Source organism: Sciurus vulgaris, assembly GCF_902686455.1.
Source record: "Sciurus vulgaris genome assembly, chromosome: 12".
Classification (NCBI taxonomy): Eukaryota; Metazoa; Chordata; class Mammalia; order Rodentia; family Sciuridae; genus Sciurus; species Sciurus vulgaris.
In genome coordinates, this window is record NC_136473.1 from 99,184,090 (window position 1) to 99,200,005 (window position 15,916).

A 15,916-nucleotide genomic window follows, 5' to 3' on the forward strand; every position below is an offset into this window, starting at 1 on the left:
TAACCTTGAAAATGAATGTGAAATCAGGACTTTCCTCACACACACGCACATGCATGCCAAGAAACCAGCAGACAATGCTAAAGGATATTCTTGGTACAGAGGAAAAATGATCTAAGACAAATTTTAAAATGAGGGAACAAATTACAAACAATGGAAAGTGTAGATGTGTCAGAAAATATAAATTGATACTGACAGAATGAAATAGTAAAAATACCTTGAGGGATTTAAAAGAATATCTAGAAGTAAATCATTTAATAGGACATAAGACAGGAAGAGCAAAAATGGAGGTCAAGGGTTCTAAGGTCTTTTCTCTCTCTAGGAAGAAGTAAAAGTGATCATTTGAATTAGACTTTAAAAGGTCAAGTAAGGTTCATCATCACTAATCATCAAGGAAATGTAAATCAAATGACAGTAAGAGTCCATTTCACTCTCACGAGGATGACTATTACTAAAAAATAAATAAATAACGAGTGTTGGCCAAGTATGTGGAAAATTCGAAACTTGCATATCACTGGTAAGAATGTAAACTGGTGTGGCCACTATGGAAAACAGTGTGGAAATTCCTCAAAAATTAAATACAGAATTACAACGGGACCTAGCAATTCCACTTCTGCGTATATACTCTAAATAATGGAGAACTAAGACCTGAAGACTTGCACACCCATGTTCACAGGGACATTATTCCCAATAACCAAAAGGTAAAAGGAACCCAAACGCCCCTTAGAACAGTGTACACAACAACTAGAAGCAGCCCACGAGTCCATCAACAGATGAACAGATTAACAAAATGTCATGAATACATTCAACAAAGGACTTGTCAGCTTTAGAAAGAGGAAATTCTGACACATGCTGCAGCGTGAATGACACCTGCAGACACTATGTTAAGTGATATAAACCAGCCACGAGAGGATGGATACGGTGTGGTTCTGCTACGTGAGGCACCTAGAGTCATCCGATTCATGGAGACAGAATGTGGAATGCTGCTTTTGGGGGGTAAGATGAGATGTTCTAGAGATAGATGACGGTGATGGCTGCAGGATAATGCCTAGGTACCGAATGTCACCAAACTGCACCTTAAAAATGTTTCAAGTGTTACATTTTATGCTTTGTGCATTTTACATAAAAAAACGAAAAAAGTCAATAACACATATTATTAATTTCAAAGGATACCAGCAAGTTCCTTGAAGGTTAAAATTTTTTTATTTCATTTTTAAGTGTCTATGTATAATGCAATAAAAATTAATAAAAATATATTCAGGGGTTGGGGATGTAGCTCAGTTGGTAGAGTGCTTGCCTCACATGCACAAGGCCCTGGGTTCAATCCCCAGCACCACACACACACAAAAATTATAGATATATAATTTCAAGTGAAAATATATATATTTTTTCAAGTGAAAATATACTGAAATTTTTCACTAAAGTTAAAGTAAAGATTGTATCAGGACATTGATATTGTGGGTGAGATGTTTGTCTCATTTTTCTAAATTTTCTATACCATGGCTATCAGTTAATGTACTACTGAGTCATATCACACCACCTGTGTGATATGAAAAATTAGGCTTAAAAAGTAATTTATTATTTCAAGTGGAGATTGGATCTGAGATTTTTGTGAAACAATTTTTAAAAGATCTACTCATGGGCCCCATCATTTCTATCACCTTTCAACACAGGTTGTCCCTGTTTATCCCAATCATGGTTTGGATTATGCTTCATTAGAATAAGTTGCTTTTAGGCATAAGTACTTAGATAAAAGTAGGTAACTCATCTGAGTGACTTGCTCATAATATGCTTACTTTTAATTTTCTAAAAATGTTTAACCAATATCTGATCAGTACTCAAGTGAAAATTAAGTCCATGCATAAATACATTAGATGCTAAAAGGCAAGTTCCTGTCTTGTCTGGTATGAATTCTCTTATTCATTTTTAGTTGCAATACATTCAAGTTTCAATTTTGTTCATTTTCAGTTACAACAATGTTCAGTTTGTTCAAGAATAAATCCTACTCTATGAAAAAGCACATATTAATTCTCTTTTTAAGACTGAAAAATGGCAATGTCCTATGATGATGATCTGAAGTGCAGCATTTTATGACCTTTTCCCCCTCCTTGATCTAATTCCTGTCTTTTATAAGGACACTCTTCACTTCTCCAAATACCTATCGCCTCCCCAAACACCTATCAAGATTTACTTGAATACTATAATATTTTGAACTATGAAGCATAAGTGAAGGGACAAGTCAATAATGAAACAGAATAGAAAAACAGATTCATTAATATTTGGGAACTTGGTATAAGTTCCCAAATGGGAACATGGGAAAAGCTATGTAAATTAACAGGGAAGTAAATGATTCAATAAGTGATCCTGAAACAATCATATAATTCATATAGTTTTAAAAGCTAGTGGCTGTGGCTATGGCTCAGTGGCATGTGTGAGGCACTGGGTTTGGATCCTCAGTACCACATATAAGTAAATAAAATAAAGGTTCTTCAACAACTAAAAAATATATATACTATATATATTTATTATATAATATATATTTGTTATATTTTTTAAATAAAGCTATTAGACCTCAACTCTAAATCTTATACAAAATCAGTTCCAGATGGATTAAGGTTTAAATATGAATGGTAAAACCTTAAAGCATTTATAAGAAATTATAGAAGAAAATCTTTATGACCTTAAAAGAAAAAAAGTTTTTTCTTAAACAAGACATAAGCTCTAGAAAGCAAAAAGAAAAATGTAGATGTTTGACCACATAAAAATTGAGACTATATGACAGAAGACACCACAAATGAAGTTAAAACACAGTGACAACCTCAAAGAAGGTTTCAGTTTATTAGTAATAAAGGATTAGTATTCAGAATATTTAAAAACAGACCACCCAATAGAAAATTAGGCAAAATGCCTGAAAAACCAACTCATAAAAAAGGAAACTAAAGCATTTTGTCAGTATTTAAACAATTAATTAATTTATAATTAATTTTATCCCAATTCAAACTTGTTTTCAATGTACAAATAATTTTAACATGACAATACCCTTAACACATATGAAAGTACTTCATTTCTTAAGTCATAATATACTATCATAAGTTAGTATTCACATTTCCAATGGTCTCATATAGTTCTTAGAAAACATAAGTAGTAGTGCAGGCCATATAGTTCATTTCGCAGAGTGCCTGCCTCTTATGCTGGAGGCCTGGGTTCGAGTCCCTAGCACTCTGAAATTGTGGAAATAACTAACAAAAGAAAACATAAGTAGTTTTGTTTGAATCAGAATCTAAATAAGATCAATGTGCTGGAATTGGTTGAGATATATTGTAACAGTCTTTGAATTTATATTCCCCTAACATCTCTCATTTCTCCTTTTCCAGTTAATAGTTGCTCTTTTTGATGGAAAAACCAGGTTGCTTGTCTTTTAGAATTTTCTTATAGTGTGGGTTTTGCAGATGGAACACCTGTGATGTACGTTAATATTTTCCTCTATTCCTCTAGAGGCTCCAGAGTTAGGTTTATTGTCTTTTAGCTAGACAGACATCAGTTCATGTTCTTCCATTGGGAAGCACATAATGTCTGGTTCTTTTTGTGAAGTTAGCAGCAGGTGATGAGCAATACCTAAACTTGTTAATCTGTTTCAAATTACAAGATGAATTTTCAAATTTATTCTTCATTTATTCTCTGTAATACTTCATTCACTATTTGGACGACTGTAATAGTTTATGGAAGAAAAGCTGGATGAGTGTATTTGATGTGTTTTCCAATCCACTGTAGTAATTATCTTTACTGATGCTCAACCTTTCCCATCTTTGCCAATGGGAACCTCTTCAAGTTGGTTTCTATGTTCTTTAGTAGCAATTCTAGCAGTCCTAAATCTTCCTTGCAGCCTAGGACAAGATTTTCTAGACTTACCCTATATATTCTTTGTCTCATAACTGAAATCAGCCCTTTTTCCAGAGAATCCTTGTTCCTCTTACCAGTAGGAAATGGTACTTAGAGACCACGGTCTGGATGCTAGCAGTGCTTATTGGTACTGGATTGGTCAATACATTTAGGCCTAGTTGGAGGACAGAGTTAAGTAGCTATATTTAATGAAATATTTTATATGCACCAAAAAGCATGTAGTTTAATGTATATTTAATAAACATACAAAGTTTAATTTTTGAGCATTCCTATATGCCCCAAATAACAGTCCTTTTCAATATTTATACTTCCCTTATTTATGTACACTTAAACAATGTATTGTTTAGTTTTGCATGTTTTGAACTTCATATAAATGAAATCATACTACTGGTATTCTCCCTTGTTGTAGTGGGAGGTTGTTGTGGTCAACATAAATTTGTGAACTCTACCCATGTTGAAGCATTCATTTTTGCTCCTGTATACTGTCCCATTCTATGAATATGCCACAATTTATTTATCCATTCTCCTGAAGATACAAGTTTGGGCCATTTTCAGTTTTCTGCCTCAGTGACCAAAGCAGTTATGAACTTCCTGTGTATGGTTCTCTTGGTGCCCACATGTAACAGTTTCTCATTTTCCATAAATTAGAAGTAGAATTTGTGGGTTATAGGTTCTAAGCCAAATTCTGTCCCTTCAACTACACTGAACACCCTCATCGAAGTTACCAAAGGCCTCCGTGGTGCCAGTTGGGTAATTTTTCCATTCTCTTTTTGCTGGGTTCCCCAACAGTATGCAATGCAGCATTTCCCTCCTTGGGACATCACTCTTCTGTGCCTCCAGAGCATCACGCTTGCCGCTGATCACACTCCAAAGGCAGCTCTTTCTCATCCCCTCCCTCTTCTCTCTGACACGGGGAGTCCTTCGTGAGCCCTTTCTTTTCTCATTTCTTCCTGTACTTCTCTGGAATTCCTCCATTTCCATGACTCTAAGTACCATTTGTCTTAGATCCTAATTTTATTGACCTTCAGCTTTCTTCTCTAAACCCTGGTTGTAGAATGAACTGCTTAGATGACTCAGTCATCTCAAACTTAACCTGTTTAAAGTGAGATTTTTAAAACTTCACACAGTGTGTCCAATTTTACTCCAGTTTTCTTCATCCCAATAAAGAGCACCATCGTTCTCTCAGCCACTTAAGCCAGAAGCCTAGGACTAACTCTCAATAACTCCCTTCCCATCACCTACTCATCCAATCCGTCACCATGTTCCATTGGTTCTACTCTTAAACATATCCTGAAACTGAACACCTTCCTCCACTTTGTTTGCTACCACCATAGCTTAAGCCGCGCCTGTCCTTGACCTGGGCTTCGGCAGTTATCCCATACCTGATCTTCCCACTTCCATCTTGTAACCCTTCCATCCACTCTTCTTACAACAGCTAAAATGATGTTCTCATTTATAAGTCATGCTCGGCTTTCCTCTAAGACTTAGAATAGTTTCCCAAACTCTTCACACTGGCCTCCAAGAACCTTTATTTATGCTTCTTCAAAAATCCGTTAGTTGGATAAGAAATCAATTTAGTAGGTAATATTTGGTATTTAAAAATGAAATTATAGATCAGAATAGAAAACATCAGAGGCATTATGCATTATAAGGGTAGGGTTTTCTGTGTGTAAATATTTTGTTTTGAACACTGAGACATAAAATATATTATCGACTGTCAGCCATGGTCAAAATTTTTTGAGAGGGCTTGAGATGTTGCTCAGTGCAGAATGCTTGCCTCCATGTGCAAGGCCCTGAGTTTAATTAACCCCCAGAAGGGGAAAAAAAAAAAAAGTTTTTTTTTTTTGTACTTGTGCTGTTTCTGCCTGTGTTGTTCCTCCAACCAAGTTTTGGATGGCTTCTTTTCATTTTTCAAGTCTCATGTTAAAATTTCCCAACCCCGAGACTACTTCTCTGACCACCCTATTTAATTAGCTTCCCTCTGTTATTTTCTATTTCTTTCAAAACATTAACAATAATTTGTTTAAAAAAAAATCTGTGTCTTAAAAATATGTTGAGTTGGCCATCGGAATGTAAATTCCGTGAGCCCTGACAGGCTCTTTGCTGTTTTTTGCGGCATCTTGCAAAGTTAAAGTTGATGTCTAACCTTTCGAAGTGAGTATCTGCAGGCCGCAGGAGTGGCTCCTTTCAGGTTTTGCATCACTTCAGTTGGTGAGGGAAAGATAATGGAAAACTACACATTTGATTCAGGTATCAGTCACTAAAAACCTGACTGTTGTGAATAAGACCCACATCATGGGGTTGGGGAGATAGCTCAGTTGGTAGAGTGCTTGCCTAGCAAGCATGAGGCCCTGGGTTCGATCCCCCCCCCAAAAAAAAAGAAAGAAAGAAAGAAAGAAGACCCACATCACATCCCCAGATGTGCCAAAAAGGGACCTTTTATGTTGTAGTGTTGTAGTAATGGAGGTGACTTTCCTGATAAATTCCTACCAGACTCAATCTATCCTGTTGCTTTTCTTCTTTGTTAAGACTGTTTGGTAGTGGCTTCCCAAATTTCCCAAATGCCATTAAAGCCTTGTTTAAAATTCTTTCTAACCTTTTAGCTTGGCCACACAGCACTGATCAAAGTTCAGTCTCGAGGAAATGAGGCAATCCTTTTGGTTTTGTTTTGTTTTTTTTTTTTTTTTCTTGACCTGGAGTCCACCTGGACATCCACCAAGGGTCTCCTTGGTTGGGCAGTTCAGTTTTATGAATGACTAGCCCCTTTACTAACAAACAATAGCATAGACCCGACCATCAACCAGTAGTGAGGTTATCTCCTTGCAGATAATTATTTCCAGAAATCTGGCAGCTATTAGAATGTTTTGATTCCTACTATTTGTTATCAATTTAAAAAAACAAATAAATATTTTTAAAGTCCTTTAAATATTCAGTGATTCTTTTTTTCTGTTGTGAGCTTTTTAATTTCAAAAATCATGGTTTCATATTGAAATTCTTAAAGTTATAAATATCTTCCTGGTAATTGTTATGAAGATTTAGAATCCAAGAGCCTGGTTTCATTCATAATTTAATTTGCTTTTAACCCTAAATCAATCATGGAGAACTGAAACATAGATCAAGTGTGGAGTTTCCCATTAAAACCTTTCTCCAGCTGAAAATCTACAACATAAAGCCACAAAGTGGCCCTGCTGTGACCTGCCGATGTTACTTCATGAAGGTAAACATCAGACTTGTGCAGGGGTTAGTCTTCAGTTTACTTCCAATTAGCTGGCTGACAGAGGCGACCCTATTTCACACATCTTCCTGAAAACCAGTGGTTAGTTATCATAGCTTCAGGGTGAATTCAGCAAGTGTGCCTGGCCTCAGTGTCCTTGCAAACCACAGAGTCATTCAAGACCAAAGTAAGCTTTAGGAGGAGAAAATAACTTTTAAACTTGATTTCCCCCCAAATCACAGTAAACAGAGGCTCCTCCCCGACACCTCCTTGTGAATGGGAACATTTATACTGAGTAAGGGACCACGCAGGCTTTAGCCCATACCCGAAAAATACCACGACCTCTCTCAATTGTTCACTGTGTTTACTTTCTGGTTAGAAAGAATTTCCAGAGAATTTCTCTTTCTCTGTCTCTCTTTGTCCTAGGCTCTGGACCTTTGTTCACCTGGTGTTGCTATTTATGTTGGTTCAAAAGCTGTGAAGGCACAATTAGATTTATCTAAAATATGCCATTTGAAAATACTATTCATATCTTACTGGGTCTTGAATTCATTCCCATCTGTTTTTAGGCAAGATTTCTAGCAAACTGATTTAATGTTTAAAAACTCCTAAGACCTCAGATTAAAGAAGGAAAGATAAGCAAAAACACCCTAGCAGCACGTCATTTCTGATTTAATCTTGCTATCATTTAGTACTAAGCTCCTGTCCTGAACAAGACTTCTCATTCCTTGGCAGTATCTGTCAATATTCCATTAAAGGCCTGAACTGCTTTTGGTTCCTCAGTTGATCTGCAAGTTCTCTCCTGGTGATAAGCAAAACACAACTGCTGCTGAGCTACCCACTGGCTTAAGACACTGATAGAGGGACAGCCTGAGCACTCTCCCAGGGCATGCGGGGTCTCATGTCACTGGATCCGAGCAGCGTCCAACAACAGGTTTCGTGATTGGTAACATTTCAGTTTGACATTTCCATTTACCTAATTATATACTTTAATTTTTAAAAATTACATAAGTCAAAATAATATGAGTGAAAAGAAAGAAAAGGCTTTCTGTGGAAATTAAATTGAATGCTTTGGAAACCATCAATTAAATCACTTAAATTTGCTTAGTTGTCTCACTGTGGAAATAAGTATGGAGGTTCCTCAAAAGACTAGGCATGGAACTACCATAAGAGCCAGCTATACCACTCCTTGGTATTTATCCTATAGAACTAAAGTCAGCATACCATAACAATACATGCACGCCCATGATTATAGCAGCACAATTCATAATAACCAAACTGTGGAACCAACAGAGGTGTCTGTCAATGGATGAATGGACAAAGAAAATGTGGTGTGTATATACAATGGGGTTTTATTCAACCATAAAGAAGAATAAAATTATGTCATTTGCAAAAAATGGATGGAATTTGAGACATTATGTTAAGTGAAATAAGACAGACTTGGAAAGTCAAGGGTCATGTGTTTTCTCTCTTATGTGGAAGCTAGAAAGGAAAAAGGAGAAGAAAGATATGGGGGGAAATCTCATGAAAATTAAAGGGAGATTAAAGTAGAGGAAAGAGAACAGGGGAAGGAGGACAGGAGGGTAAAGGGAACTATGATACTGACCAAATTATATTGTTATATTGTCAGATGAACGAGTATGTCATAATGAATCCCACTGTTAGGTATGATTATAATGCACAAATTAAAATATGGAGAAAACCAAGTTATTAATCCATCAAATGAATTGATGATTATTACTGATGATGTTATAGCTCTCAAGATCTCAAAATTTCACCTCTGAACATTCCTGCTGTTCAGGGGACACCTCATAACTAAACCATAACATGTTCTCAGTTGGAGAAACAGAACTCCCAGGTGAGAGATTTCCTAGAAATAGCCAGAGTGATCAAAAGATGCTGAACAGCCTGTAATTCCAGCTACTCAGGAGGCTGAGTCAGGAGGATCACAGGTTCAAGGCCAGCCTCAGGAATTCAGAAAAGCCCTAAGCAACTTAGGGAGATTCTGTCTCAAAATAAAAAATAAAAAAGGGCTGGGAATGTGACTCAGTGATAAAGTACTCCTGGGTTAAATTCCCAGTACCAAATAATAATAATAATAATAAAATAAATAAAAAGTTTCCATCAACAGTTTTCAATTTTCAGTGGACTTACCTATATTGTCAAATTCTCAAAATTCAGTACTTGTGATATCAGACCCCCAGAATTCCACATCCAGCATCTGACTTCTCAAATCTCTGATTTCTCCCCAAAAGAATATAATAATTTAGATCAGTATATGCTTCTCCTAATGATGAAGCTCTCTGGAATTGAACTTTGTGGATTCAAATTCCAGCTTTGCTCCTTACTAGCTGTGTGACTTTGAGCAATTTAAGTAATCCTCCACTTTCTGCAACTATAAACAGGGAATAATAATGGTAACTGCTTTAATTTGGATATTGAATATCCATAAAGGCTCATGTGTTCAAGGTTTATTCTCCAGGGTGGTGCTTTTGGGAGGTGGTAGAAATTTCCAGAGGTATGGTTTAGAGGGAGGTCACTAGGTCACTGAGAGCCTACCTTTCAAAGAACTGTAGGACACTGATCTCTTCCTCTCCCATTTCGTTCACTGGGTCATGAGGGGGGCATTCTCCCTGCCATGATGTACTGTCGCACCACAGGTCCAAAGCAACAGGGCCTACTGATCAAGGCCTGGAACCTCCAGAATTGTGAGCCAAAATAACCCTTGCTCTTTATAAGCTAACAATCTCAGGTATTTTGTTACAGTGACAGAAAACCGACAAATGCAGTAGCCTACCTCACATCACTGTCAGGTGTTTTAAATGAGTCAATATATACAGAGCTCTTAGCTAAGCTTCAATGAATAAGGGTAAACTATTATTATGGGTAGTGAACAAATACTCTCAGGAAATGGAAATGGGCTGAACATAGGCACAGGACAACACATGCAAAGCTCACAGATTTGAGGCTCAAGGGTGAAAGAGATGTGACCCTTTGCCTTCAGTGAACTGGAAACAGTGTGGAAGGCAAACACATAAGTAACTGTGACAGAAGACAACACTAAGTGTACAGTACTGGTACACATAAAATATTATGGGACTATTAGGAACGGTGAGATTCTTTTCTACAGGAACTTGTGGAACATTTCAGAGTATGTCAAGTTTGAGTGATGGCTTAATAAAGATTAGACATTTGATAGGCAGATTGGGGACAGGGAGAAGAGGATGTTCTGAGCAGGAATGGGCCAGTTGGAACAAAATCCCAGAAGTAAGGAACAGTATGAAAGGAACCACCGGAGACAAGGCCAGGAAAGGAAGCGCTGACCACATGGTGACATGCTTTGCATGCTACCCTGGGAGACGCCCCCAGCTGTGGGAACAATGAAATCACCAAGACCTGATGCTGGAGTCGTTGTGATTCAGTCTTCCACGGTCATTTTTTTTCCTAGTTTACTAGTTACCTCCAGATTCAAAGCTCTTTGGAAAGACTCACTTCTCAGGGCTGCAAGATGAAATGAACCACGCAGGTAAGAAAAACTGGAACCTACTGGCCTTGCCTGGGGTTTTCTTGTTCCCCTTCCTATGCTCCTGCCTGAGCCGACCAAAGGTGGCTTTTGTCATCTCATCAGGCCAAAGCCAGTTGAAAACTATTGAGCAATGGGAGTTTTCCAGCATTTATAAAGCAAAGACCTGACTGTGCTTTTCATTTCCCGCTCTTCTAGAATGCTTCTTTCCTCCAACTCATGCTCTCTGAGATCAGAGAGAATGGCATGGAGAAATTACATTTCAGACAAGCAGTTCCTTATCTAAATTGTGTGCACCTCCCCTGTCCTTAGCGGTAGGGACGTTCCCTCCCGCAACAAATCCACAGCAAAAAAAAAAAAAAAAGAAGAAGATTGGTGCGCGACTCCCTTGAATAGCGCTTTTTTGTGTGTGTTCCTTGGACTCTAGGTTCCTTGGCTAGCCCAGATCTGGCAGGAGTCCGATCGCTCCCACCAGCAAGCCATTCCTTCTCTCTGTGACCCTTCCAACCTGCAGCCAACGAGGGGACTTAAGCAATATGCTTGCCACTAAAGCATATTTATGCCCAGACTTCTGAAACATAGGAAATTAATCTGAGTTAAAGAGCACTCCGAAGGAAATAGGATTTGGACTTCTTAGCGATAGCGAACAAACATACCATTGTAAAGCCCTGGTGGGTCGCTGCCTAAGTCCATGCTCCATCGATTTGGTTCTATGACTCAAAACCAAATTAGGAAACTCACTTGTTCTGCCAAATGCCTGTTTGCTTTACTAGTAAATACAATATAAATCGTGGGTATTTTTAAAAAGCCCAGGGATTCATTGGTGCAGATACTTGAGGAATCCAGAGGGTGGGGCCAGCTTCAGGCGTGGCTGGGTCAGGCTTCAGGGCTCTGGCTTTCCTTTCTCCTACTCTATTCATGCTGGTTTTGTGCTGGCTGCCTTCCCTCCTGGTTGCAAGAGGGCTCTCAAGAGTAGAGCCCTTGTTGGAAAATGACTTTATGGCTTTACTGTAGGTTTAGTGGATTGTTTTACTTTCCTCTGAAATCCAGCAGGCGCATTGTACGAGGCAGGGGTTTGCACAATCCGTTCTTCAAAGTGTCAAAGCACTGAACTTCTGGTGCTGGACAGGAGGGAGGTTTCAGTCACTGTGGGAGCTGTGGCTGTCCTCATCATCCAAGCCGAGGTGTCTCCTGAGGCTGGAAAACTCCGCTGGTCACATGTCCGGGCAGCACCTGCGCCTTTGCTTACTAGGGAGCCCTGGCACAGGACCAAACCTTCTTACATTGCCGTCAGGATAATTTTCTTCAGTCTCCCCAGCCTCTGTGATAGGCCATTTTCAAGGGTTTGGAAAAGGGAGACAACTAATATAGTAAAATATGAAGACCCATTTCTAGGGGCATAGAGGAAGCCTAAAGAACATAGTGCAAATCTGTTTCTTCCAGGGTGGGTGGGGGTACTGGGAATTGACCCCAGGTACACTTTATCACTGAGTTATATCTCTAGTCTTTTTCATTTTGTCTTTTGAAACAGAGTCTTGCTAAGTTACTTAGGGCCTTGCTAAATTGCTAAGGCTGTCTGGAACTTGCAATCCTCCTGCCTCAGTCTCCCAAGTCACCAGGATTACAGGTGCACATCCGACACCTGACTTCGAACACATCATTTTAAAATGTACTTTTATGTGTTCATATGCAGAGTTGCTTCACTTTTAGTCCAGTTGTTAGACCTACGACCTGATTGCCTGAGACAGCACTGAAGGTGCTTTCTCTATGGTACTGCCTGTGTTTTCAGTGGGTCCATCTATGTATGTGGACTATGTAGAGGGGGTGGGGGTGAGAATTCAGCTCTGCTGTTGACCCAAACAGAAGGTAACATAAACAAAGCACCCCAACGTGCCAGACACGATTTTAAGCTCTTTACACACATTATCTCATTTAATTCTCCCAACTAACCAGTGATGTAAATCCTATTATTATTCCCAGATATGGATGGCAAAATTGAAGTTCAGGAAGACAGATAGACCTCTGAGGCTGCATAGCTAGAAGAGGGCTCTGCAAAGATACAGTCTGTCTCCAAAGCCTGGCAGCTAAACTGCTAGTCTGCACTGGCTCCCAGAATCCTTTGCCCTAAAATGTACTGTCTAGTACTAAAATGTCTAGTGCTCCCTAATAATGGGACAAAAGAGGTCTCCCGCTTCCATGTGCCCTCTGGGAAGACTTTTTTCCAGGAATTCCGTGGTCCTCTGACTCAACATCAGGAATGGAAGAGTTTGCCTAAGGTTTCTTCCCTCTAGGAAACACTTGGTTTCCCAGGGTAGAATGACCCTCCTCCCTTTCCATATAATTCAACAGACTTCCTAGCTTAGACAAAGGCTACTACTTGATTCTTCAAAATATAATTTTCTGATTGTGAAATGTATGCAAATATAAGATTTTTTTTTTAAAAAAAAAAGCAAATTTGGAAATATGTAAAGAACCAAGCAAAATTTCCTAAAACTCCTGAGATAATAACTGTTAATTTTGCCATGCATTTTCTTTTAGCATATATGACTTCCTATTGTGTTTTCTTTAGTTATTAAATATACAAATTAAATATATAAAATAAATTAAATATATAAATTGTGTTTACATGATCAACATTATATTTTCAGGGTTCTGCACACTACCTAGTATAGAACAGTCAGCACCTACTTAGTCCTATTTAATTATTTGATTTAGTGTTTGTTGAATGAATGACTAATATCAAGTTCTTCCAAAACTTTTTAAAAGGTCACACAATTATGAAATCTATGAACTAAAGTGTAACTGTGAAATCACCTTAAGACATGTATGACTCATTTGGGGGTGAAGGACAACATGATGAAACAGGAAGAACTGGAGCTGAGCCACAGGCTCTATCTTCACTCAGCCCTGCTCATACAACCAAGCACACTCCATTTCACTTATAATACCTCAGTTTCCTCTTTCATAATTTGAAGGAATTGATCATACTGCTCACGATTCCCTTCTAACCTGGGCGTGATGGTGCATCCCTGTAATTCCCGAGGCTGGGGAGGCTGAGGCAGGAGGATCGCAAGTTCAAAGCCAGCCTCGGCATTTTAGCAAGACATTAAGCAACGCAGTGAGGCCCTGTTTCTAAAAAAAAAAAAAAAAAAAAAAAAAGGCCGGGGATGTAGCTCAAGTGGTTAAGTAACCCTGGGTTAATCCCAGGTAGCAAAAACAGAAAGATTCCTTTCTATTTTTACAAATCACTTTTTAAAAGGATACGCCTGTTTTTAAAAAATCCAGAAGTTGTACGTAAATATGAATGTTATGGTTTGGACTTTAAATGTCCCCCAAATGGTCCCCAGTGGCTCTATTGGGGGAGACCGCTAGGAGGGGGCCCGCAGGGTGAGGAAGCCAGGTCACTGGGGGCATACTCTGGGAGGAGACTTGGGATCCCAGGCCCTTCCTCGCCCTCTTTGCTTCCCGGCTGCCACGAGACCAGCAGTTTTCCAGCCATGACCTTCCACCATGATGCTCTGCCTCACCACCGGCCCGGGGCCAGGCAGTCCTGGTCTACTTGCTGTGAAACCATGAGCCGAAACAAATCTGTCCTACTTTTAAGCTGGTTAGCTCAGCTATTTTGTCACAATGAGTGAAAATTAACACATATTTTGCATTAAAATGTTTTAAACAATACAGAATTCTATAGGGTAAAATATGAAGTTCCCTTTTACAACCACCTCTGCCCCAACACTACCTCTCCTTTGCAAAGATTGCAGCTGATAAGTTTGATGTCTGTTCTTCCTTTCATCCTTCTTCTCTTTTTTGCCATGTATGTCCAAATTCAAATGTGTAATATTTTAAAAAACAAATGGGATTATAAGTATTATTCCAAAAATTGCCCCCCTCTGCCATTTCCCTAAAACATGTCTTTGGGGGCTCTTTCCGAGTCAGTGTATCCTAGATTAATTTCACCTTAATCGTATCATTGATCATTTATTTTAGCAAAAGAGATAGGTTGCTTCCAGCTTAGATCATTATAAATAATGTTACAATAAATACCTGTGCTTCATAGCATGAACTTTCTTCATAAGAGAATGAACTTTGGAATCAGACTGCCTGGATTTGCATCCTGGCTTTACAACTTCACAAATGTGACCTCACCTATCTGTCCCTCAGTTTTCTCACCCATAAAATGGGGACTGCCGGGTTTGTCTTAGAATTAAAGTCAACCTATGTAAAATGCCTGGCACATAGCATCACTATTATAATCATTGTAAATAATATGTTTGTGCACATGTACCAGCATTTCTGGGGAACTGATTTCTAGAGGTGGGATTGCTGGATTGAAGTTAAATATTTTGAAAGTTTTTGCCAAACTTCCCTCCTAAGGGTTTCTAACAGTTTCCACTTGTACCAACAGTATGGTGAGCACCTGTTAAATATCTTGCACTCTGCACCACCGGTTGCTGTAAATGTTAAGTGCTTGCCCTATTATTCGATTTTTATTCTCTTTTCAAATAGCAAGCTAGTAAGCTGCTGTGTCCCTTGCCATGGAGACTGAAGTGCAAGATTCCTGCTGGTTATTAAGCTTGGGTCATTCGCTTTTTACCAGGTGGCTTTGGTTAGAGGTTTGAGGTTGTGCCTCGTCCATACCCTCTACTGCCTCTCTGCAGTGAAGCTCTTGTGCCCTTTAACCTGCACGGAGATTCTTTTCTTTCTTTTTTTTTTTTTTTAATGTGAAGTAAAATTAAAATTCTGTATTGACCTCAAAAAGAGCTAAAAACTAAAGCAAACGACAAAACAAGTTGACACACATCGTTAAAGACTGAAGACTCAGCAGAACATAAGGTTGGAAGTTAAGGAAAAGTTAGACCTTAGAGAGATGCGTCCCAACTTGTCCCTGGAAAGCCTCAGACCCCGCCCAGCCCTTGGGGATTCAGCCACGCCAGCCACAGCTCTCCGGTGCCCTCCTCTGGCCAAAGTCAGGAGATACACGCGGCACTGACCTGATCCCTCTGCTTACCAACATGGAGTTATTTACAAGGTTAACGTCAAAGAATAGGGAAGGAGAAAAAAATAGTGTCCCAAGAAAGCAAAATAAATTATTAGAGAATAAATTGCTGGCTAGAATGTCTGTTGATACTAGTTTGTCTGTTCAATTGAGGAAACAGAGAAATAAATGAATACAACTACAATTCACAGCATCCTCTGGTGTGTACCTCCAAAATAATAAAAACCCACTCCATCATAAAAAAATTGAAAACTCCTGAATCTTCAGGCATACTCATTTAGTGTTT